At 42.9% G+C, this 23156-nt stretch overlaps 1 pseudogene; it reads left to right on the forward strand.

Moving 5' to 3' along the window:
• Window positions 1-629: 629 nt before the first annotated feature.
• On the forward strand, window positions 630-11365 carry LOC132388597 (gastrula zinc finger protein XlCGF57.1-like; annotated as a pseudogene).
• The last annotated feature ends 11791 nt before the right edge of the window (window positions 11366-23156 follow it).

Consider the following 23156-nt stretch of genomic DNA (forward strand, 5'->3'; position numbering starts at 1 on the left):
GCCTCTCACCCTCTGTTTGCAGACCCTGGGGCTCTGTAACAAACTCAATTGTAATAGGAAGATTAGTCAGTGATTAAGATGATGAGAGAATTGTGGCCTCCTGAAAGGATATGCGAGCTGAGCTGCCTGATTCATTGGACCAGATCCACCCTCGGGTTGACAACGTAATTTACCCCTTGCCCATCCACCCGGGTCATGTTACTTCCGATCACTCACAGTACCCCAACCACCCTCAGTCCCACCAGTGGCCCCACAGCCTTCTGACCATTCACCCCACACCGATACATAGACAGACCCCTTCACCAAGGTCCGCCCTCCCAGCTTGGGGAACCAGAGCAAACTAATCCCGCAATCCTGACTCAGTGCAAAACTAAAACCAGGGATGCAAGACTGCAGAGCCCCTCCCGCTGTCCGGCTCGGTCCCGACCCGTTCCCACTGCAACCAGCCCTCGATTTACAAAAACCCCAGATCAGCCCCTTCCTCACGTCATCTGAACAGGAAACACCCCGGTATTAGCTGCGGTTGACATCGTGCTGCGACTTACAGTAGGTCCCCTTATGTGGTTAAACTCCCCACTGTCGGAAATGGAGACCCGAACCGTACGCGGTCAGACTCCCTGCTGTCCGAAATGGAGACCCGAACGTACGCGGTCAAACTCCCTTCTGTCCGAAATGGAGACCCGAACCGTACGCGGTCAAACTCCCCCATGTCCGAAATGGAGACCCGAACCGTACGCGGTCAAACTCCCGGCGTGGAAATGAAATCGCTCGGTGGATTGGTTCGGAGACTTGTGAACATACGTGATTAACGACCCTGCAACTGGGGACTGAATAAATATTTAGTCTAATAATTCTAATCAGACACACTATCTCCTCGCCTTTCTCTCTCATCCCTAGCTACTTACCACATCTCCCTCACCACTCCCTCACCAGTCCCTCTTCATTATGCAGCCCTCTACCCCAGCCCTTACTTCTTTCTCCCTCTCGCCCGCACTGTCTTGCCTCTCCCTCACCCCTTCCTTATCATCACCCCTCTCAATCATCCTTGGTTCCTCATCGCCTTTCACCCTCTCCCCCTTCTCTACCCCTCTGTTACACCCCTATTCGACCAGTCTCCCACTCTCTGTCACCCTTTCCTCGCTTTCTACTCTCACCACTGTCTCTACTCCTCTAATCACAAATCGTACTCCACTCTCTTCTCTCTTCATCTCTTCACTATCTCATGCCTCTTTTAATTTCTCTCACACTCTCTCCCCTCTTTCTATCTGTTTATCTTACTCTTCCATTCTCTCTCCCATCCCACAATCCCTGTCCCTACCCCTTTCACCTGTCATCCCACTCCCAATCTCAGTCACCGTCTGTCTTCCCCTCTCCATGTCCTCCTCTCTCATGCGCGCTGTCACCTCACTCAAACTCGTCTCTCTCACTCACTCACCTCTGCCTCTCTGTAACCTCCATTTCTAACCCTCTCCCTCGCTATCTCTCTCCCAATGTCCCACATTCTCCCCCTTGCTCTCCCAAACATTCTTCCTGCTGGCACCCGTATCCCACACTGTCTACCGCTTTCTCTCACCCTCTAAATGCACCGCTCATCCAAAGCGTTCCCCGTCTTCGCTCTCTCTCACTCTCTCTCAACACACCCCTGTTCCTCTCTCCCTTCCTCCCTCTCTCCCTCCCTCTCGTCACACCTTGCGCTCTCCACCTCATCCCATACATCAACAATACTGAAATGCCAAGTGCCGTTTGTAACTGAGATCTTTCTGGGTTCCAGATCCTCGGTAATGGTCTTTGTATATGAGGATCAGCAGGATCCTGGGATCCGAGTCCATAAGGCACTCAGAGCAGTTACACAGGTTGACTCTGTGGTTAAGAAGACATACAACACATTAGCTTTCATCAGTCATACGATTCAGTTTAAAAGCCGAGTGTTAATGTTGCAGCTATATAGGACCCTGGTCAGACCCCACTTGGAGTACAGTTTTCAATTCTGGTCGCCTCACTACAAGAAGGATGTGGAAACCATAGAAATGGTGCAGAGGAGATTTACAAGGATGTTGCCTGGATCGGAGAGCAGGCCTTATGAGAATTGTTTGAGTGAACTCAGCCTTTTCTCTTTGGAGCGACCGAGGAGGAGAGGTGACCTAATAGAGGTGTACAAGATAATGAGAAGCATTGATCGAGTGGATAGTTAGCGGCTTTTTCGCAGGGCTGCAATGGCTAGCACGAGAGGGCATAGTTTTAAGGAGCTTGTAAGTAGGTACAGAGGAGATGTCAGGGGTAGTTTCTTTTACGCAATGGTGTGCGTGGAATGGGCTGTCAATGGCCTTGATGGAGGTGGAAACGATAGGGTCTTTTTAAGATACTCCTGCATGGCTAGATCCGTAGAAAGAAAGAACACTACAACACAGAAACAGGCCTTTTGGCCTTTCATGGCTGTGCCGAATCAGTTTTTCTGCCTAGTCCTACTGACCTGCAACTGGACAATATCCCTCCATACCCTTCTCATCCATGTACCTGTCCAAGATTTTCTTAAATGTTAAAAGTGAACCTGCATTCACCACTTAATCTGGCAGCTCATTCCACACTCCCAATAGTCTCTGTGTGAAGAAGCACCCACCCCCGCCATGTTTCCTTTAAACTTTTCCCCGTTCACCCTTTAACCATGAGCTCTGTTTTTATTTTCTTCCCTGACATCAGTGGAAAAAGCCTGTTTGCATTCCCTCTATCTATACCCATCATAATTTTATACTCCTCTATCAAATCACCCCTCATTTTCCTACGCTCCAGGGAATAAAGTCCTAACCTATTCAACCTTTCTCTGTAACTCAGTTTCTCAAGTCCCGGCAACATCCTTGTAAAAGTTTTCTGCACTCTTTCAACCTTATTAATATCCTTCCTGTAATTAGGTGACCAAAACTGCACACAATACTCCAAATTCGGTCTCACCAATATCGTATACAACCTCACCATTACATTCCAACTCTTATAATACTTTGATTCATAAAGGCCAATGTACCAGAAGCTCTATTTACAACCCTATCTACTGGTGACGCAACTTTTAGGGAATTATGAATCTATACTTCCAGATCATTCTGTGCTACTGCACTCCTCAGTGTCCTACCATTTACCTTGTATGTTCTACTTTGGTTTGACATTCCGAAGTGCAATACCTCACACTTGTCCGCATTAAACTCCATCTGCTATTTTTGCAGCCCATTCCTGCAACCCTCTGCAAGTTTTGAAAACCTTCCTCGCTGTCCACTACACCTCCAACCTTTGTATCATCAGCAAATTTACAATCCAATTTGCCACATTAGCATCCAGATCATTGATATAGATGGCAAATAACAATGGACCCAGCACTGATCCCTGTGGCACACTACTAGTCACAGGCTTCCATTCAGCATAGCAATCCTCCACTACCTCTCTCTGGCTTCTTCCATTGAGCCAATGTCTAATCCAATTTACTACCTCTCCATGTATACCGAGCGAATGAATCTTCCTAACTAAACTCCCATGCGGGACCTTGTCAAACGCCTTACTGAAGTCCATGTATTCAACATCCACTGCCTTCCCTTCGTCCACTTTCCTGGTAACTTCCTCGAAAAAGGCTAATAGTTCGGTTAAACATGACCGACCAAGCACAAAGCCATGCAGACATTTTCTAATAAGTCCCTGTCTATCCAAATAATTGTAGACTCTATCTCCTAGTACTCCTTCCAATAATTTACCTACTACTGATGTCAAACTTACCGGCCTATAATTTCCCTGCTTACTTTTTGACCCACTTTTAAACAACGGAACTACAAAAGCTATCCTCCGGCACCTGACCCGTGGATATCGACATTATAAATATTTCACCCAGGGCCCCTGCAATTTCAACACCAGTCTCCTTTAAAGTCCCAGTGAATAACCTGTCAGGTCCAGGGGATTTATCTACTCTGATTTGCCTCAAGAAAGCAAGCACCTCCTCCTCTTCAATCTGTATGTTCCATGACCTTCCTACTTGTTTGCCTTGTTTCCATAGACTCCAATCCAGTTTCCTTAAGAAATGCAGATGCAAAAAAAAAACACATTTAATATCTATCCCATTTCCATTGGTTCCATACATAGCCGACGACTCTGATCTTCAGGAGATCAATTTTATCCCTTACTACCCCTTTGCTCTTAACATACCTGTAGAAGCTCTTAGGATTATCCTTCACCCTGACTGCCAAAGCAACCTCATTTCTTCTTTTAACCTCCTGATTTCTTTCTTAAGTATTTTCTTCTCTTTTATACTCCTCAAGTATCTTATTTCATCCCTGTTGCCTATACATGTTATACATATATCTCCTCTTCTTTATCAGAGTTCCACTATCTCGAGAACCAAGGTTCCTTATAGTTACTCATTTTGCCTTTAACCCTAACAGGAACAAAAAAAATCTGCACTCTCAAAATTTCTCCTCTGATGGTCTCCCACTTACCAATCACATCCGTGCCAGAGAACAACTTGTCCCAATCTACGCGTTTTAGATCCTTTCTCTTTTCTTCAAATTTGGCTTTTTTTCCAGTTTATAACTTCATCCCGAGGACCAGATCTATCTTTGTCCATGATCAATTTGAAAGTAATGACGTTATGAACAATGGAAACAAAGTGCTCCCATACACACACACTTCCGTCACCTGCCCTAGATCATTTCCTAATAGGAGATCTAATATTACATCCTCCCTAGTTGGTATATCTATATATTGATTTAGAAAACTTTGCTGAACACATTTCACAAACTCTAACCCATCTAGACCTTTAACAGTCTGGAAGTCCCAATCAATGTGGGGACTCCCACACATTTTAGACTTCCTCTTTCAGAGATCCTGATTTACTTCTTATGTGTTCTCTTGCTTCTTTTATGCTCCAGAAGAAACTGCCTGCCTATCCCTGTTATGCAACTCCATTCATTTTGTGCTTCACCAGGGTCTCAATATCTCTTGAAATCCAAGTTTCCCTACAGTTTCTATCTTTACCTTTTATTCTGACAAGCACATACCCGCTTTGTACTTTCAAGATTTCACTTTGAGGGCCTCCCATTTACCAAGCACACCTTTGCCATAAAGCAGCCTGTCCCAGTCCACAGTTGCCAGATCCTAGTGTAGATTCCAGGTGTTGATCCATGTCCTGAACACATCCACCTTTCCTACGCTGCTCTTTGTATTGAAATATACAGGTCTCAGCATATTCACTGCACCATGCTCAACGTTTTCATTCCTGACTTTGTCTGAGGACTGAACAACAACTGTCTCCACAACCTGTCCACTCTCTGTTCTGTTATTCAGACTCCCATTCCCCTGCAACTTTAGTTTACCCCCACCTACCCCAGCTCCCAGCATGTAGCTCTATCACCCCTTTGGCTTTCCTCTCCCAGATCAATAAAAGGACGTTCAGACCATGTAGTGGCAAAGAGGAATAAATGAGGCACTTATGAACTACATGAAATTCAATTGAACTCTTATGAAAGAAATAAAAGAAGGCATGTGGTTGCCCCAGCAGACAAGGTGAAGGAGAATCCTCATGGATTCTGCAGAAATGTTATGAGCAAAAGGATTGCAAGGGAAAAAATTATTCCTCTGGAAGATCAGAATGGTAATCCATATGAGGAGACAAAACAGATGTGGGGGAGCTTTTTCGCATCCGTATTTACACAGGAGATGGACACAGAGTCTATAGAAGTGAGGCAAAGCTGCATGAACTTCATGGACCCTGTACAGATTTCAGAGGTGGAGGCGTTTGCTGTCTTAAGGCAAATTCAGTTGCAAGATCAGTTCCTGAAGGTTGGAGAGTGGCTAATGTTATCCCACTTTTCAAGAAGGGAGGGAAGGAGAAAACGGAGAACTATCGCCCTGTTAGCCTAACGTCAGCCGTGGGGAAGATGCTTGAGTCCATTATTAAGGACGAAATAGTGGCACATCTAGATGGCAGAAATAGGATTAGGCCGAGCCAGCATGGATTTACCAAGGGCAAATCATGCTTGACTAATCTGTTGGAGTTTTTTGAGGCTGTAACAAGGATGTTAGACGAGGGTAAGCCAGTGGATGTTGTATACCTAGATTTTCAGAAGGCATTCGATAAGGTGCCACATAGGAGATTGGTGAGTAAAATCAGAGCTCATGGCATTGGGGGCAGGGTTTCAACATGGATAGAAAACTGGTTGGCAGATAGAAAGCAAAGGGTAGCAGTGAATTGGTGTTTCTCGGACTGGCTGGAGGTGACTAGTGGGGTACCACAGGGCTCTGTATTGGGACCACAGCTCTTTACGATTTATGTCAATGATTTAGATGAGGGCATTGAAAACTATATCAGCAAGTTTGCTGACGATACTAAACTGGGTGGCAGTGTGACATGCGAAGAGGACGTTAGGAGAATACAGGGAGACTTGGATAGGCTGGGTGAGTGGGCAGATACTTGGCAGTTGTCATTCAATGTGAATAAATGTGAAGTTATCCACTTTGGAAGCAGGAACAAGGGGGCAGAGTATTGTCTGAACGGTGTAGAGTTAGGTAAGGGAGAAATGCAAAGAGACCTAGGAGTCCTAGTTCACCAGTCAATGAAGGTGAATGAGCAAGTGCAACAGGCAGTGAAGAGGGCAAATGGAATGTTGGCCTTTGTTGCAAGGGGAATTGAATACAAGAACAAGGATGTCCTTTTGCATTTGTACAGGGCCCTGGTGAGACCACACCTGGAATATTGTGTACAGTTTTGGTCTCCAGATTTAAGGAAGGATATTCTGGCAGTTGAGGAAGTACAGCGTAGATTCACTAGGTTGATTCCTGGGATGGCAGGTCTGTCTTTCGCAGAGAGATTGGAGAGATTGGGCTTGTACACGCTGGAATTGAGGAGATTGAGAGGGGATCTGATTGAAACGTTTAAGCTAATTAAAGGATTTGATCGGATTGAGGCAGGAAATATGTTCCAGATGTTGGGAGAGTCCAGTACCAGAGGGCATGGATTGAGAATAAGAGGTCAGTTATTTAAAACAGAGTTGAGGAAGAGCTTCTTCTCCCAGAGAGTTGTGCAGGTGTGGAATGCACTACCTCGGAAGACGGTGGAGGCCAATTCTCTGGATGCTTTCAAGAAGGAGCTAGATCGATATCTGATGGATAGGGGAATCAAGGAATATGGGGACAAGGCAGGGACTGGGTATTGATAGTGAATGATCAGCCATGATCTCAGAATGGCGGTGCAGACTCGAGGGGCCGAATGATCTACTTCTGCACCTATTGTCTATTGTCTAAGTTAGTGTGGATCAATCCCCAGGGCCTGACAAGTTGTTCCCTGTGACCGTGCGGAAGACAAGTGCAGAAATTGTAGCGGCCCAAGCACAGATATTTAAATAATCCTTAGTGACAGGTGTGCTACTGGAGGATTGGAGGACAGCCAATGTTCTTCTGCTGTTCAGGAAAGACGCTAAAAATTATCTATGAAATTGTACATTGGTAAGCTTGACATCAGTAATGGGAAAGTTATAGAAAAGTATATGCAGGAACCAGATAAAGGTATTTGGACAGATGTGGGCTGATTAAAGATAGACAGCATGGCTTTGTGCATGGTAGGTCATGTCTACCCAATCTTATAGAGTCTCTCGAGGAAGTTATCGGGAATGTAGATGAAGGCAAGGCAGTGGGTGTTGTCTACATGGACGTTAGGAAGGCACTTCACAAAGTCTCACATGGGAGTTTGATCAAGAAGGTTCGGTCACTCAGCATTCAAGACGAGATAGTAAATTGGATGAGACACTGTCTTTGGGAGAAGCCCGAGTGTGGTAGCAGATGGTTGCCTCTCTGATCGGTGGCCAGGGACTAGTGGTGAGCCATAGGGATCAGTGCTGGATCTGATGTTGTTTGTCATCTATATCAAGAATCTGGATAATGGTGTGTTTAACCGGATCAGTAGATTTGTAGATGACACCAAGACTAGTGGTGTAGTGGACAGTGAGGAAGACTATCATGGCTTGCAGTGCGATCTGGACCGGCTGGGAAAATGGATTAAGTAATGGAAAAAGGTATTTACTGCAGACAAGTGTGAGGTTTTGCATTTTGGTATGATCTACCAATGGAGGTCTCTCACAGTGACTGGTCAGGCACGGAGGAGTTTTGTAGAAGAAAGGGACCTGGGAATACAAGTTCTTAATTCACTGAAACTGGTATCACTGTTAGATAGTGATGGGATAAAAAAAATCAGCCCATTGGCCTTCATGAACCAAAGAACTGAAAACAATAAATGGATGTTATGTTGACTTGAAGAAGACATTGGTGAGCCGTAATTTGGAGCAGTGTGTGCAGTTCTGTTCACGTACCTACATGAAAGATGTAAAAGAGATTGAAAGCGTTTGGAGAAAATTCACAAGGATGTTGCCAGGTCGAGAACACTTGGGTTATTAGGAAAGATTGAACAGGTCAGGACTTTATTCCTTGGAATGTAGAAGAATTGTGAGAAGATTTGATGAAGCTGTACCAAAATTATGAGGTTTATACATGGGGTAAATGGAAGCTTTTTCATTTTTCAAAAATGGCTTTTCCAACTGAGATTGGGTGGAACGATAACCAGAGGCCATGGATTAAGGGAGAAAGGTGAAACATTAAGGTGAATATGAGGGGATACTTCTTTAAACATCGATCATCCAGGTGTGGAATGAGCAGACAACCTAACTGGTGCATGCGTGCTCAACTTTAACATATAGGAGGATTGTATTGGTTCCTGGATGGTCGGGGTATGGGAACAGACAGCTTAAGTAGATCATCACAAACTAGATGGAACAAAGGGCCTGTTTCTGTGTTGTACCTTTCTATGATTCTGTGACAAGAACATGAAATAATGCTATTATTCTTCTAAATCATTTTATCAGCTGTGCGGACCAACCATTCATCCGGGCAGGAAATCTTCAGATGGCTTTAAAACTGTTGGAACTTTAAATTGACAGCAGGTAAAAGAAAATCCCAGCTGTATGTCAACAAAGTCTAATTCCGGGAGAGTGTTTCAGTTACTGTGGCGCCAGGAACCCATGCAGCTCAGTGGGAAATGGGGATAATACCCACGGAGAGAGTCAAACTGAGCCACGTCACGAATTGGAGATGGCAGAAATGCCCCATTCTTATAGAGAAAGGAAGGACATCAGACAGTTTGATGGTCATTCCAGATACCAGCACTGTGCCCAGTCAGGAGATGATTTCTCTGTCCAACTTGGGTTGAACCTCACTGTAACAGTGTGATGTCAGATCATACCTTGGAAACTAAAGTGATCTCATCTGAAATATTGTTCTACACCCATTGATGGATTTTGTAAATCTTTTTTCAGGTTAAAAGCGAGAAGGAATTTGTCTCCAGGAATCTCAAACACGGCACGCCAATTTTGCTGTCTCGATTTAGATATTTATAAAGTGAAGTTGACCGTCCTTCCTGCTCAGACTGTGGGGAGGCTTCAACTAGGTCATCTGACCAACTGGCACGCCCGTCATTTTACACAGGAGAAAGGCCGTTCACCTGCTCAGACAGTGGGAGTAGATTCACTCGGTCACCTCAATTGAAGTTACATCAGCAAATTCACGCTGGGCAAGAACATTCACCTGTTCTTTGTGTGAGAGGAGATTCAATCTGTCATCCCACCTGTGGACAGAACAGTCCGTTTCCACCGGGCAGAGGCCGGTCATCTGCTGAATTTGTGGGGAGGGATTTACACGGTCACCTCACCTAATGGCGCTCCAGCGAGTTCACACCGGGGAGCGGCCGTTCACCTGCTCGGACTGTGGGAAGGGATTTACTCGGTCTTCCAGCCTACTGAGTCATCAGAAAATTCACACTGGGGAAAAGCCGTTCATCTGTTCGGTCTGTGGGAAGGGATTCACTCACTCATCCACCCTACTGAGTCATCAGCGAGTTCACACTGGGGAAAAGCCATTCACCTGCTCAGAATGTGGGAAGGGATTCAGTCACTCATCCCATCTACAGGGACACCAACGAATTCACACTGGGGAGAGGCCATTCACCTGCTCGGACTGTGGGAAGGGATTCACTCACTCATCCCATCTACAGAGACACCAACGAATTCACACTGGGGAGAGGCCATTCACCTGCTCGGACTGTGGGAAGGGATTCACTCAGTCATCCAGCCTTCAGACTCATCTGCGAGTTCACACTGGAGAGAGACCGTTCACCTGCTCAGAATGTGGGAAGGGATTCACTCGTTCATCTTACCTACTGAGTCATCAGCGAGTTCACACTGGGGAGAGGCCGTTCACCTGCTCAGAATGTGGGAAGAGATTCACTCAGTTATCCAACCTACAGAGTCATCAGCGAGTTCACACTGGAGAGAAGCCATTCACCTGCTCAGAATGTGGGAAGAGATTCATTCATTCTTCCGACCTACTGAGTCATCAGCGAGTTCACACTGGAGAGAGGCCATTCACCTGCTCGGACTGCGGGAGGAGATTCACTCAGTCATCCACCCTACAGAGTCATCAGCGAGTTCACACTGGGGAGAAGCCGTTCACCTGCTCAGAATGTGGGAAGAGATTCACTCGTTCATCCGACCTACTCTGTCATCAGCGAGTTCACACTGGGGAGAGGCCGTTCACCTGCTCAGAATGTGGGAAGAGATTCACTCGCTCATCTACCCTACTGAGTCATCAGCGAGTTCACACTGGGGAGAGGCCGTTCACCTGCTCAGTCTGTGGGAAGAGATTCACTCAGTCATCCCACCTACAGAGTCATCAGCGAGTTCACTCTGTGGATAAGCCGTTCACCTGCTCCGTCTGTGGGAAGAGATTCACTCTGTCATCCAACTTACTGGTTCATCATCGAGCTCACACTGGTGAGAAGCCGTTCACCTGCTCAGAATGTGGGAAGAGGTTCACTCTGTCATGCAACCTGCAGACACACCAGCGAGTTCACACTGGGGAGAGGCCATTCACCTGCTCAGTCTGTGGGAAAGGATTCACTCGGTTATCCCACCTACAGAGTCATCAGAGAACTCACACTGGGGAGAAGCCGTTCACCTGCTCGGTCTGTGGGAAGGGATTCACTCACTCATCCACCCGACTGAGTCATCAGCGAGTTCACACTGGGGAGAAGCCGTTCATTTGCTCCGTCTGTGGAAAGAGATTCACTAAGTCATCCAACTTACTGGTTCATCATCGAGCTCACAGTGGTGAGAAGCCGTTCAGTTGCTCAGAATGTGGAAAGAGATTCACTCATTCATCCGACCTACTGAGTCATCAGCGAGTTCACACTGGGGAGAGGCCGTTCAGCTGCTAAGAATGTGCAAACGGATTCATTCAGTCATCCGAACTACTGGCACAACAGTCAGGTCACACTAGGGAGTGGTCATTGTTATGAATCCCTAGGTTTCGTTTGCTGTGGTCTGTTATTTTATGAGAGAGAGAGAGAGAGAGAGAGAGAGAGAGAGAGAGAGAGAGAGAGAGAGAGAGAGAGAGAGAGAGAGAGAGAGAGAGAGAGAGAGAGAGAGAGAGAGAGAGAGAGAGAGAGAGAGAGAGAGCGAGAGTGAGAGAGAGAGAGGGAGAGAGAGAGAGAGAACGCGAGAGAGTGAGAGAGAGAGAGAGAGGGAGAGAGAGAGAGAGCGCGAGAGAGAGAGAGAGAGGGAGAGAGGGAAAGAGAGAGAGAGCGAGAGAGAGAGAGAGAGAGAGAGGGGGGGGGGGAAGAGAGAGTCTGACTTGTAGCTTGTTTAAGTCGCTCGCAGCTTGTTTAGTTTTAACCGAGGACACAGACACTCAGAGTCAGACAGAAATGAAGGAGGATAAAATGGAACAGTCGAAACAAAGGAGCTTGTGGCCAAGGGTCACTATTTGTGACTTTCCTATGCCCACAAGGGTGGGTTAATTATCGATTCAGCATAATATACATCGAATGTGTGGATGTCACCTCGTTTGATCCATAGGAGCGGATCTGATTTGGGATATCCTGTGAAGACCACTGATGTGTTAACCCTTGCCTGGCTGTGGTGTGGTAATTCACTTGAAGACAAAACGCCTTGTGACAAGTCACTTTCCGTGATCATTTGTATGTGGATTTGGAATTACGATGGATAAAATCTGCAGTGACTGTTCTCTCGTTTTACCACCATGGAACCTGTAGAATTCGACATAATTGCCTTCTCTCGACATTTACCCTGGATTACAAATATCTCTCACATCACCTATTCCATGAATGAACTAAACTTTCATACTTTACCATCTCAAGACTCCAAGCCTTGATTCCCCTAAACTCAATAGTTTGGGACTTACATTTACACACATATATACACATTACTCTGTTAACTTTTATTTATCTTGCTTAAGTTGCTATATAGTAAGTAAATACTAATAAAGAAAGTATTTTTTACATACAATCCACACTCCAGTGTGAACTCTATTGCAGCTGGTTTGTTTCTAAAGTGTCATGGTTCGTAATAAAATCGGGTCCTGCATCCGAAATATGAACAAATTTGGGGCGTATTGATTGATTTATTATCGATTTCATTGGGGAAATCACACTTGATTTATTTGTGTGTGGAAAATCAGCAGCGGATGATGATAGGTTTGTGGAAGCGCCAACCTCTGAGGCATTGGAGGATCCCAGACGGATTGAGTTGTTCAGTATTGCTAAAAAGTTAAAACTTGTAAGGTGAAATTGACAATGAGGAGGGAACAGATGCAGAGAATAATAGCTGAACATTATGTATCTGAGGGTGTGTTTAAAGTGGAGGAGTTGGAGGTGTTTCCTGAAAGTAAACCTCGTGAGCTTGAGCTCCCGTAGAAGTTTGAAAAATTAAAGATGGAAGCTACAGTAAGGCAGAGGCAATTTGAGGATAGAGAGGCAGAAAAACAGAGCGAGGAAGCAGAAAGACAGAGGCTGCCGAGCTGGAAAGGATAGAAAGATTGCAGGAAAGGTATTCTGGTGATAAGTTTGAGGCCAGTCGGGAAGTTAAATTGGTACCTGCGTTTGACGAGGCAGAGGTTGTTAAATACTTTCAGCGTTTTGAGAAGGTTGCTCAGAGTTTAAACATGCCAAGAGGGTTGGCCTATTCTCATTTCATTCATTTTTCAATCTTTTTATTGATTTTCCAATAAAAAATACAAATCAGAGGAGGTGTTAGGAAACAGATAACACAAAAGACGTATAAACAGCAAATAAAAGTATATATTGTGAAAATCAGATAAGTTTTTTTTACTGTGTCATGTAACACCATGGTCCTGAAAAACGTTGTCTCATTTTCACTATGTACTGTACCAGCAGTTATGATCGAAATGACAATAAAAGTGACTTGACGAAGTATAAAGTTACGCTGTTATAAATATAATCAAAAAACCACAACTCCTCTTAACAAGACAAAAAAAAAATTGGCCTAATCTCTTACAAAGTGTGATTAAGGGGGAGGCTCGGCAAACCTATTCTGCTTTGATTGTTGATGAAGCAGCTGATTATGACAAAGTGAAACAGGTTGTGCTCAAAGCTTATGAGTTGGTCCCAGAATCATACAGGCAAACGTTCATAAATTTGAGGAAATCTGTGAACCGGACTTCTTTGGAATTTGCTTATGAGAAGTTTGTGTGTATTACCCACTGGTGCACATGTAAAAATATAAATGATGATTTTAACAGCTTGAAAGAGTTGGTTTTAATTGATGAATTCTAAGGCTGCGTCCCTGATGACATACAGACGTATTTAGATGAAAAGGATGCTGCCGCTTTGCAGGAGTCTGCTAGATTAGCAAATGTTTGCTTTAACCCACACGGTCAAGTTTACCCAGAGTAAGAAAGCTGGACATATGATGGCTAATTGTTCCATCCTGATGAAGAAAGAGGAACAGGAGGCAGTCCCAAATGCCTGTATTCAATATGTTGAAGCACCTATAAACCCACAGGGTTCTGAACATTCTGTTGAGGCTCAGTTAAGGACTGAGTTCTGACCGAGTTAAGAAGGGATTCGATCATTTTATGTCAGATGGGTTTTTATTAGTAAAGGAAGGGTCAACCCCGGTACCAGTGAAAATTCTTCCAGTTGCTGGGGCTTCTCAGTCACTTATATTAGACAGCGTTCGAAAGTTTGGTGAATATACTGACATTAGTGAGGTAAATCTTATTAAAGCAATTGGGTACGGCGTGGTTTCTGTGCCGTTGTGCAAGGTAACATTACAGTCAGGGTTGGTTTTGGGACCTGTTGAGATCAGATTGTGCTCCAGTTTACCGGTGGAAGATGTTACTTTGCTGTTAGGGAATGACCTGGCAGATGGTAAAGTTGTTCCTGCAGTGTAGTTGACAACTAAGCCAACCGCTGACGAACCACATATGGATTTTAACGTTTATCCTTCCTGCGCAGTAACTCGAAGTATGGCTAAAAAGTTTGCTGACGCAGACGGTTCTGTGCAGCATGATTCTGATACCAATGATGGCCAAAATCGGGATTCAGGTTATGATGACTTGTCAGGGACTTTTCTGCCTTCATTGTTTCAACAGGATTCAGGTAGTAAGTCTGATGAGGAAGATTTATGCCCGCCTCGGAAGGAGTTTATAGCAGAACAGAACCGAGACCCTGAGATTGAAGCTTTGAAAGAAACAGCTGTCTCAGATGATGAGATTAAGGAAGTGTCAGTAGGGTATTATCTCAAGGACGGAGTGTTAATGAGGAAGTGAGGGCCTCCTGCTATTCCAGCGAGTGAGGAATGGGGAATTGTTCACCAAGTTGTAGTTCCTAAAGTTTATAAGGCTGAAGTTTTTATGTGGCACACAGTATGCCCTTAGGTCGCCTTTTTGGAGTGAATAAAACTGTAAACAGGATTATGAAATAATTCTACTAATTCCTAATTTGAGGAAAGATGTTGTGACCTTTTGCAGAACTTGTCACATTTGTCAAGTTGTGTGTAAACCTAATCAGGTCACCCTGTGGCCCCACTGTGGTTTATATCTGCATTCAGGCGAAATTCAATAGACCGTATGTAATAGTCTCTCAAATTAATGTTGTGAATTATGTTATTAAAACACCCGACCGACGTAAACTAATACAGGTAGTACGCATAGATATGATAAAGCCTTATTTTGACAGGCAGGCACCATCTGTGAGTGTTGTTGTCAAAACATATGAATCTGGTAACCCTGAGAATGAAACAATCGACTCGTCTGAGAATTTTCACAAGCCAAACGTGGTCCCAGTTAGGCTAATGAACACGGTTGTTCTGGAAAACATTGATAACAAGTTGGCTCAGCTGCAGCCGAAGCAACAACAATAGCTGAAGGAAGTAATCCTGATGTTTAAAGATTTATTTCACGATGTTCCCAAGCAAACCACAGTCGCAGTACATGATGTAGATATTGGTCAAGCCAAACCGATTAAACAACACCCATATTGCATGAACGTCGAAAAGTGTAAATTGGCTGAGCAAGGAATTGAATATATGCTGAAAAATAGTCCTTCAGCATCAGATTGGAGCTCACCCTGCTTTATTGTGCCCAAACCTGACGGTTGTGTTAGATGTTGCACTGATTATAGGAAGGTAAATGCAGTAACAAAAACAGATGCCTACCCTATTGCTAGGGTAGATGATTGCATCGATAAGGTTGGAATAGATAATTTCTTACAAAGATATATCTGTTGAAAGGGTATTGGTGTGTTCCATGGATGGACAGAGGTAGAGAAATTTCTGTATTTGCGACACCATCTGGTTTGTGTAAATACAGTGTTTTGACTTTTGGAAGGAAAAATTCTCCAGGAACATTCCAGAGAATGATTGATTCTGTAATTCGAGGGTTAGAACACACAGATGCCTATATTGATGACTTAGTCACAGGGAGTGACACTTGGGAAGAGCATATCTCTGCAGTAGAAAAGCTGTTTGACAGGTTTTCCCAGGCCAGCCTTACAGGTAACTTGGCTAAGAGTGAATTTGGCCATGCCACTGTGACCTGTCTTGGCTATTTTGTTGGTCAAAGCAAGTTGGCTCCTGTTGGGGCAAAAGTCCAGGCAATTTCTCAAGTTCCTATTCTGACTGCTAAAAAGGCTCTTAGAGGGTTTCTGGGAATGGATGGATATTATAGTACGAACTTTGCAGCCCTCGCTCTTCCTCTGACTAATCTCCTGAAGTTATATATAAAAAGAAGGAGAAAACAATAACTCCCTCTAATTCCGAACAAAACCCACTAACTACAAAAAAGGAAAAACCAATCCATTAGGAATCTTTTACGTACCTCTTAACTGGGTGTCCAATCAGCAATGAAAGAAGAATTCGTTGGAGTCTGGTGGTACTATACTGAAGGTGCTTATTAATAAAAAAAATAAGCAAAAGCATATCAATAATGCTAATATACATATAAAACAAGTTAGCAGCATTAAACCTAAAAGTGTAGGAATAATAATAATCAATAATAAACAAGCTCTATCGTTGTCTTGGGGTAAATAAATTGTCATAGAAAAGTATTAAGTTAATTTCAGTTCTTAAGTGCTGATGTCGTTATGGTTGTTATATTGTAATCGTTGGCGAGAGACACAGAGAGAGAGAGAGATGTCACAGCTACAGTCAGGCAAACCTTCCTTTGCTTTCTTAATCCGTCGTATTGGTGTGGTCATTCAGTTATGACCTCTCCGTCCTTCTGCTAGACCGTTCTTCTGTGGTGGACTCGTCACTCTGGCATGAGTGGACACACACACAAGTTCCCACCGGCCCTGCTTTAACACTGTGAGCTTTACTGACCGATCTCCTGTTTCGGTCTCTGAAGCCCCCACCATGCTTGTGGGTTCCAACACTCAATCATTGTTCACTGACGTGTCTGGAGGGCGTCACTCCAGACCTGTCTTTTATCCCTACTCACGGGGACTCAGCTATCCATCACTCCTGAATGACTGTGTCCATCAAATAAGGCCACTCCTTCAATCCACTGAGGAATGTTTATGAGCAAATTATTGTCCTAGCAGCGAAAGAGTAAATAATTCAAAAAGGAGTCACAATACGGTTAATCAGCAATTTCCACCTCTCTCTTATTTGTCGCCGATGTTCTTGTTTTTTCCGTCTCTCTTTCTCATGGTCAGCATAGCAACAGTAATAGTTTATGGTTCTCAGGAGGGGGGATTGGTTAACTCTGTACCCCATTGTCCATCAGGTCTGTTCATCACTCATAGCAAATCAAACCCCCAAGCGATACGTTTGACCATCATCTAAATATAAATTAAATCATGAACCGCCATTTCATATTTATGAAAAAATAAAATTGGAAGGAAACCATATAAAGTAATTCAAATTAAATGATAATATTTGGCAAAAGAACCTCATCTTCTTTCAAAATCGAATCGAGGATCAGAAGTTCTACTTTTAATTTTTTCCAAGCTAAGACATAACATTCCTTGAGATAACCATTCAATTAATGTAGGGGAAGAAATATCTTTCCAGTTTAATAAAATAGCCCTTCTTGTCAGTAGTGTAACAAATGCAATTACATATTGATCTGAAGATGAAAAACCCTGAATATGATGTGGAACTATTCCAAAATTCCAAATAGAACAGTCAATCTATTAGGTTATAAATTAATTTTCAGAGCTTTAGAATTGTAGAAAATAAAGATTTCCAAAACGATTTTAATGAAAACATGACCAAAACATATGTGACAAAGTAGCTACTTCAGTTATACATCTATCACAGCATTTATCTATACTAGGAAATATTTTCGATAGTCTCTCCTTTGTTAAATAATAACGGTGAACGATTTTAAATTGAACTAAACAATGGTTGGCACATATAGAAGAAGTATTTACGTTGTTCAAGACTCGAAGCCAATCTTCATTAACAAAGGTCATATTAAGTTCTCTCTCCCAATCTTGTTTAATCTTTAGTGATAGGTTCTCTTCTTGCAACAAAAATAAATTATAAATTCTGCTAATGGAACCTTTCACTAAGGGATTCAATTTCAAAATGTTATCCAACAAATCAGATTCTTGTAAATGTGGAAACTTAGGTAAACATTGTTGTAAAAAATGTTTCACCTGAACATATTGCAAAAAATGTGTATGGGCGAGAGAAAATTAACTCTTCAAAGGTCATCAATCGACCATCACAAAATAAATATAAAAGAATGGATCCCTTTATTTTTCCATAGGAGAAAAATGGGTTCAGTTGTTGAAGGTTTAAATGAAAGGTTTCGATATAAAAACTATACAACGTAAATTGATTAAACTTTTTAAAACAATTACGAAAGTGAACCCAAATCCGTAGGGATAGCTTAATAACCGGGTTATGATTTAAATTTGGAATTTTAGAGAGCTGTAAAGGTAATGGTGCTCCTAAAATAAAAGCTAAATAAAATTGTTTAACAGCTTCTAATTCCAAATCATCCCATAATGATTTTTGGTTCTTATCAAGCCAATATAAACAAAAATATAATTGTGTAATATTCACAGCCCAATAATACAGTCTTAAAATAGCAAGTGCAAGTCCACCATCTTTTTTAGATTTGTGTAAATGATACTTATTAATTCTTGGTCTCTTATTGTTCCAAATAAAGGAAGAAATAAGAGAGTCAATTTGATCGAAATTTGTTTTAGTTAAAAAGATATGTATATTTTGGAAAATATATAAAATCAAAAGTTGTTTCATGGAGTCCATTAAAGGAACTACATTCGCTTTATAGAGATCTTTATATTTTTTAGTAATTATAATACCTAAATATCTAAATGTATTAACAATTCTAAAAGGAGTATCATCATATATACTAACAGGGACATTTAATGGAAACAATTCGCTTTTATTCGTTAAGTTTATATTCTGAAAATTTACCGAAATCTTTTAAGTGTTTCCAAACAATTAGGAATTGATTCCTCAAGATTTGAAATAAAAACCAAACGGTCATCTGCATAAAGAGAAATCTTATGTATAGTTCCATTCATAGAGATACCATCAATACTTTTCGCTTCACGTAGTGTTATAGCTAAAGGCTCCAATACAAGATTAAATAATAAAGGGGTGAATGGACGTCCCTGTCTAGTGCCACGAGAAAGTGAGAAAAAAGAAGAGCTGCAGTTATTAGCAATGACAAGCTCAAGGACGGCTTCTTGTCTACAGTTACAAGCCAAATGAATGATAAAATGGAATCGGCCTCACAGTGTAACTCGACGTGACCCTGCACCATATGTCTATCTGCACTGCACTTTCTGTGCAGCCATAAAGCTTTGTTACAGTTATTGTTCTGTCGTATATCAGCTCAATGTACTGTTGTAATGTATCGATCTGTGTGGATGATACGTCAGGCAAGATTTTCATTGGAAGTTCAGTACATGATACGAATAAACAAATTTCCCATTTTAATTGTGTGGAAATATTAGACAGACTGAGCTTCTGCTCTGGAACCTCAGAAGGAAACTGAACTGTTGTCATTTCTGTGGAATGCACATAAATGGAGAAGGCTTCAATCTCACATTACGATCTACGGGAACTGGGATCAGGTGACCGGTGGTGGATCTCCCATATCAATATCAGAATCAGGTTTAATAGCACTGGCACATGTTATGAAATTCGTTGTCCCTACGGCAGCAGTAGAACCTAAATCATAACAATGGATTTTAACAATTGTGATTTAATATAAGAAATAAAAGTATTACATAGTTAAGTGATATAAATGGTACAAAATGAAAAAAAGATGTAATAAACTATTTTAATTGTGTCGACTATTTGACTGACTGGGTTGCTACTTTGGAAATTGTGGAGTGAAGCTTAACGGAACTGTACACATTTATGAGAAGCTCACATAAATGGGTCAGACAACCAGAAACATCGGCTGCACTTAGCAGGTAAACACAGTGGAATGAAACATGCTGAAAATATTGCAGAAAAAAACATATTCTCCACCACAACATGACAGATCCGGATCACAATGCCTTGTCTGTACGGACGAAAGATGAAGCTACCCGTACATGTAGAGCAGTGACCCGCAGATGCTGCAGATCTGCGGAAAAACGTGAGGAGGAAACTGGATCACGTGACCGGTTTGGTCTCCCACCGCAGGCAGTGACTCCAGTTACCCACTACTCTGTGCCGCTCACACCTCCTCTCACCTTAAATGTATTAGACATTTCAAACCCCAGGAAAAATATATCGTCTGTCCACTCTATCTATTCCTCTCGTAATCTTATAAAAGTCCATCCAGTCTCACCCCAGCCTGCGCCGCTCTGGAGAAAACAACACAAGTTTGTCCAGCCTCTCGTTACAGTTCATGCCCTCTAATCCGAGCAGTATTCTGGTAAACCTCTTCTGCGCCCTCTCCAAAGCCCCGACATCCTTACGGGAATGGGGGCGACCAGAACTGTATGAAACACTCCAGATGTGGTCTAACTAGTTTTATAAAACTGTGTTACGAACTGTAACGTTTTAGAAACGAACCAGCAGCAATAGAGTTCACACCGGAGTCTGGTTTTGATGTTAAAACCATTATCTTTATTAGTATCTACTTACAAAATTGTAACTTAACGAAATAAAGGAAAGTTACCAGTGTTATGTGTATATATGTGTAAATATAACTCCCAGACTATCGAGCCTGAGGGAACAAAGCTCAGAGTCTTGAGATGGTAAAGTAGGAAAGTTCAGTAATCCACGGAATAAATGATGGAACAGAGATATTTGTAATCCAGGGTGAAACGTACAGAAAAGGCCGTTATATCAAAATAACCGTCGACGATGTTCTTATCCGTTGAATCCGTCACATACGAGTTATCAGCGAAAGTGACCTGTCACAGGAATACCAGAGGTTGCCACACATCATACCCAGGCAAGGGTTAACACAAGATATTCCACAATCCACTCCTATGGATAATACGAAGTGACAGCCACACACATTCGTTGAGGTTCCGAGTACCGATGATCAACCCACTCTTGTGGGCATAGGAGAGTTCCAAGCATCTGCTGCGCCTAACTGAAGCGATCAGCTTTTCCAGTCTCTCTCTCTCTTTAGACTGGCCGACTGCCTGTCTGCAGATCGCTCTCTCTCTCTTATGTTTCAGTCCACAGTCAGCTCTGTCAGCCTGTGACTGACGTCATAGTCCCGCCTCCTCACGCCGGCGCTCTTAAAGAAACAGTCACAGTACGACCGCAGGCTCGGAACAGCCGCAACACAACTTCCCGACTTTTGAACTCAATGCTTCAAATAATAAAGACAACGATGCCATTTGCCTTCTTAACCACCCGATCAATCTGTGCAGACTCTCTCAGGGAGCGATGAACTTGGAGTCTAAGATCCCTCTGATCATCAACACTGTTCAGGGTTTTGCATTTAACAGTGTACTGTCTCATACATTCGACCTACTGAGCTGCCAAGGTGATCATCATTAATCAAATCTCACTGAGATTTCTCAGGTCCTGTTGAATTTATTGCCAAGTGCACAAGTGCGGGAAGGTACAGGTACAGAGAAACACTGACTTGTGGCAGCAGCACAGGCAAGTACATTCAGATAACACACGGAACACAAATCATACGTTTCTCTGTCAGTGACAATCTATAAAAATATGTATTATGTCATTAACAATATTTAAAATACATTGTGTCATGATCAATATTAAAATGTGCATTTTGTGTCAATAACAGACTTGGAAATGTTGAATTTGCTCCCTGTCTCCATTCCTCCTATAATCCACAACCAGCTCATTTGTTTTTGTCACAATGAGGGAGAGGTTGTTTTCTTGACAGCACTGTGTCGGGGTGCCCTCGTTATTGTTTGGGATTCGTGCGATCAAAGTGGTGTTGCCAACATTGATTAATTAGCAGATTGGAACCCGCCACTGCAGCCCCACAGTGCACTATGTACTGATTGCAAAGCTACGAAATTGCATGTGAATAGCCTCCCCTCCCCCAACTCCACTCTTTCTGCGTCACCAGCAGACTGGGACATCGCACATCTCGCTGCCTCCGCCAGGACATTAAACTGTGAACATTTGTGGTCAGGGACTGATCTCTGGGGTACTCCAAACGTTACCTCCTTCCAGTCTGAAAACTACCCCCTCATCCAGCCACACACTACGGGCAGTTTATCGATCTCCAACGAAGAAGCCTAATCACCTACTCCCGAGGGTCAATACCATTGCTGACTCTGAATTTACCACCGTCAAATGCCGGGTCATAATAATCAGAAAGTCTCTAGTCATGTCGTGCTTTTTCGTGCCTCAGAAATGACCAAGAGACGCAGAAGATTCTTCAAGAAGGGTTAAACTTTAATTTGCAAATCAAAGCTGAGACAGTCATTGAGATAGTCGCTGATTGCCCACCGATCCTCGGACACAGCATTTTTTATAGCAATCTCCTGGTCCAGTTGTATTAGCATATGTAATCGATCTATAGTTGCGTATTACACGTACCTCACGTTATCCCCGCTACCATTGTTTCTATCAATTGACTTAATCATGTTCTAATCTACATCTCTTAGCTACCTCTCATTAACACACCATTGCCTTCTACATTCCTAAGATTTCAGTCTCCTACTAAATTGGATATATGCATAGCAAATAGTAGTCCTAGGATTATGTGACTTAATTATGTTCTAATCTACATCTCTTTAGCTACCTCTTATTAACACATTTTACATTCAATTGGATACATGCATAACAAATAGCAAGTTTCAAAACTGACTTCATAGTACAGCAAAATTTATACTTTTATACTCCAATATATCCCCCCTTTGAGACCCAGTACGGGTGAGGGTCTCACACAGAGAAAGACTAAGTGTCTGCGCACAAAAGCCCCAATAAACTCAAGCACCTATTCTCAAATCTCGGGTTAAACTATAATTTTCTTGGGCCAAGACCCCAAAAGTATTTTCTCCCTGTTACCCTGGGCCGCTGAGCCAAAAACCTGTGCCTTTGTACCTGAGACAGGGAAAAAGACTCATAAGCCCTTACAATCTACTCCCACACTGTCGTTTTGCTCTTGTCCATCCTGCAGGTGTTGTAGGCTGTAACGAGACATTTTCGGTGTTTCTTTCTCCACTGAGCTTGCTTCAGTAATTGCCACGAGCATCGGAAATTGTTTGGTTGCAGCACCCACTACAAGAGATTTGAGACAAGGAAGAAAGCAGCACAGCACAAACGCACAGCTCAACAATATAATACTGAGTTATTGCTATTTTCGTCAGCCATGCTCCCCATCCTCCGAGTCTACCTTCTAACCAG

Source organism: Hypanus sabinus, unplaced genomic scaffold, assembly GCF_030144855.1.
Source record: "Hypanus sabinus isolate sHypSab1 unplaced genomic scaffold, sHypSab1.hap1 scaffold_361, whole genome shotgun sequence".
Lineage (NCBI taxonomy): Eukaryota > Metazoa > Chordata > Chondrichthyes > Myliobatiformes > Dasyatidae > Hypanus > Hypanus sabinus.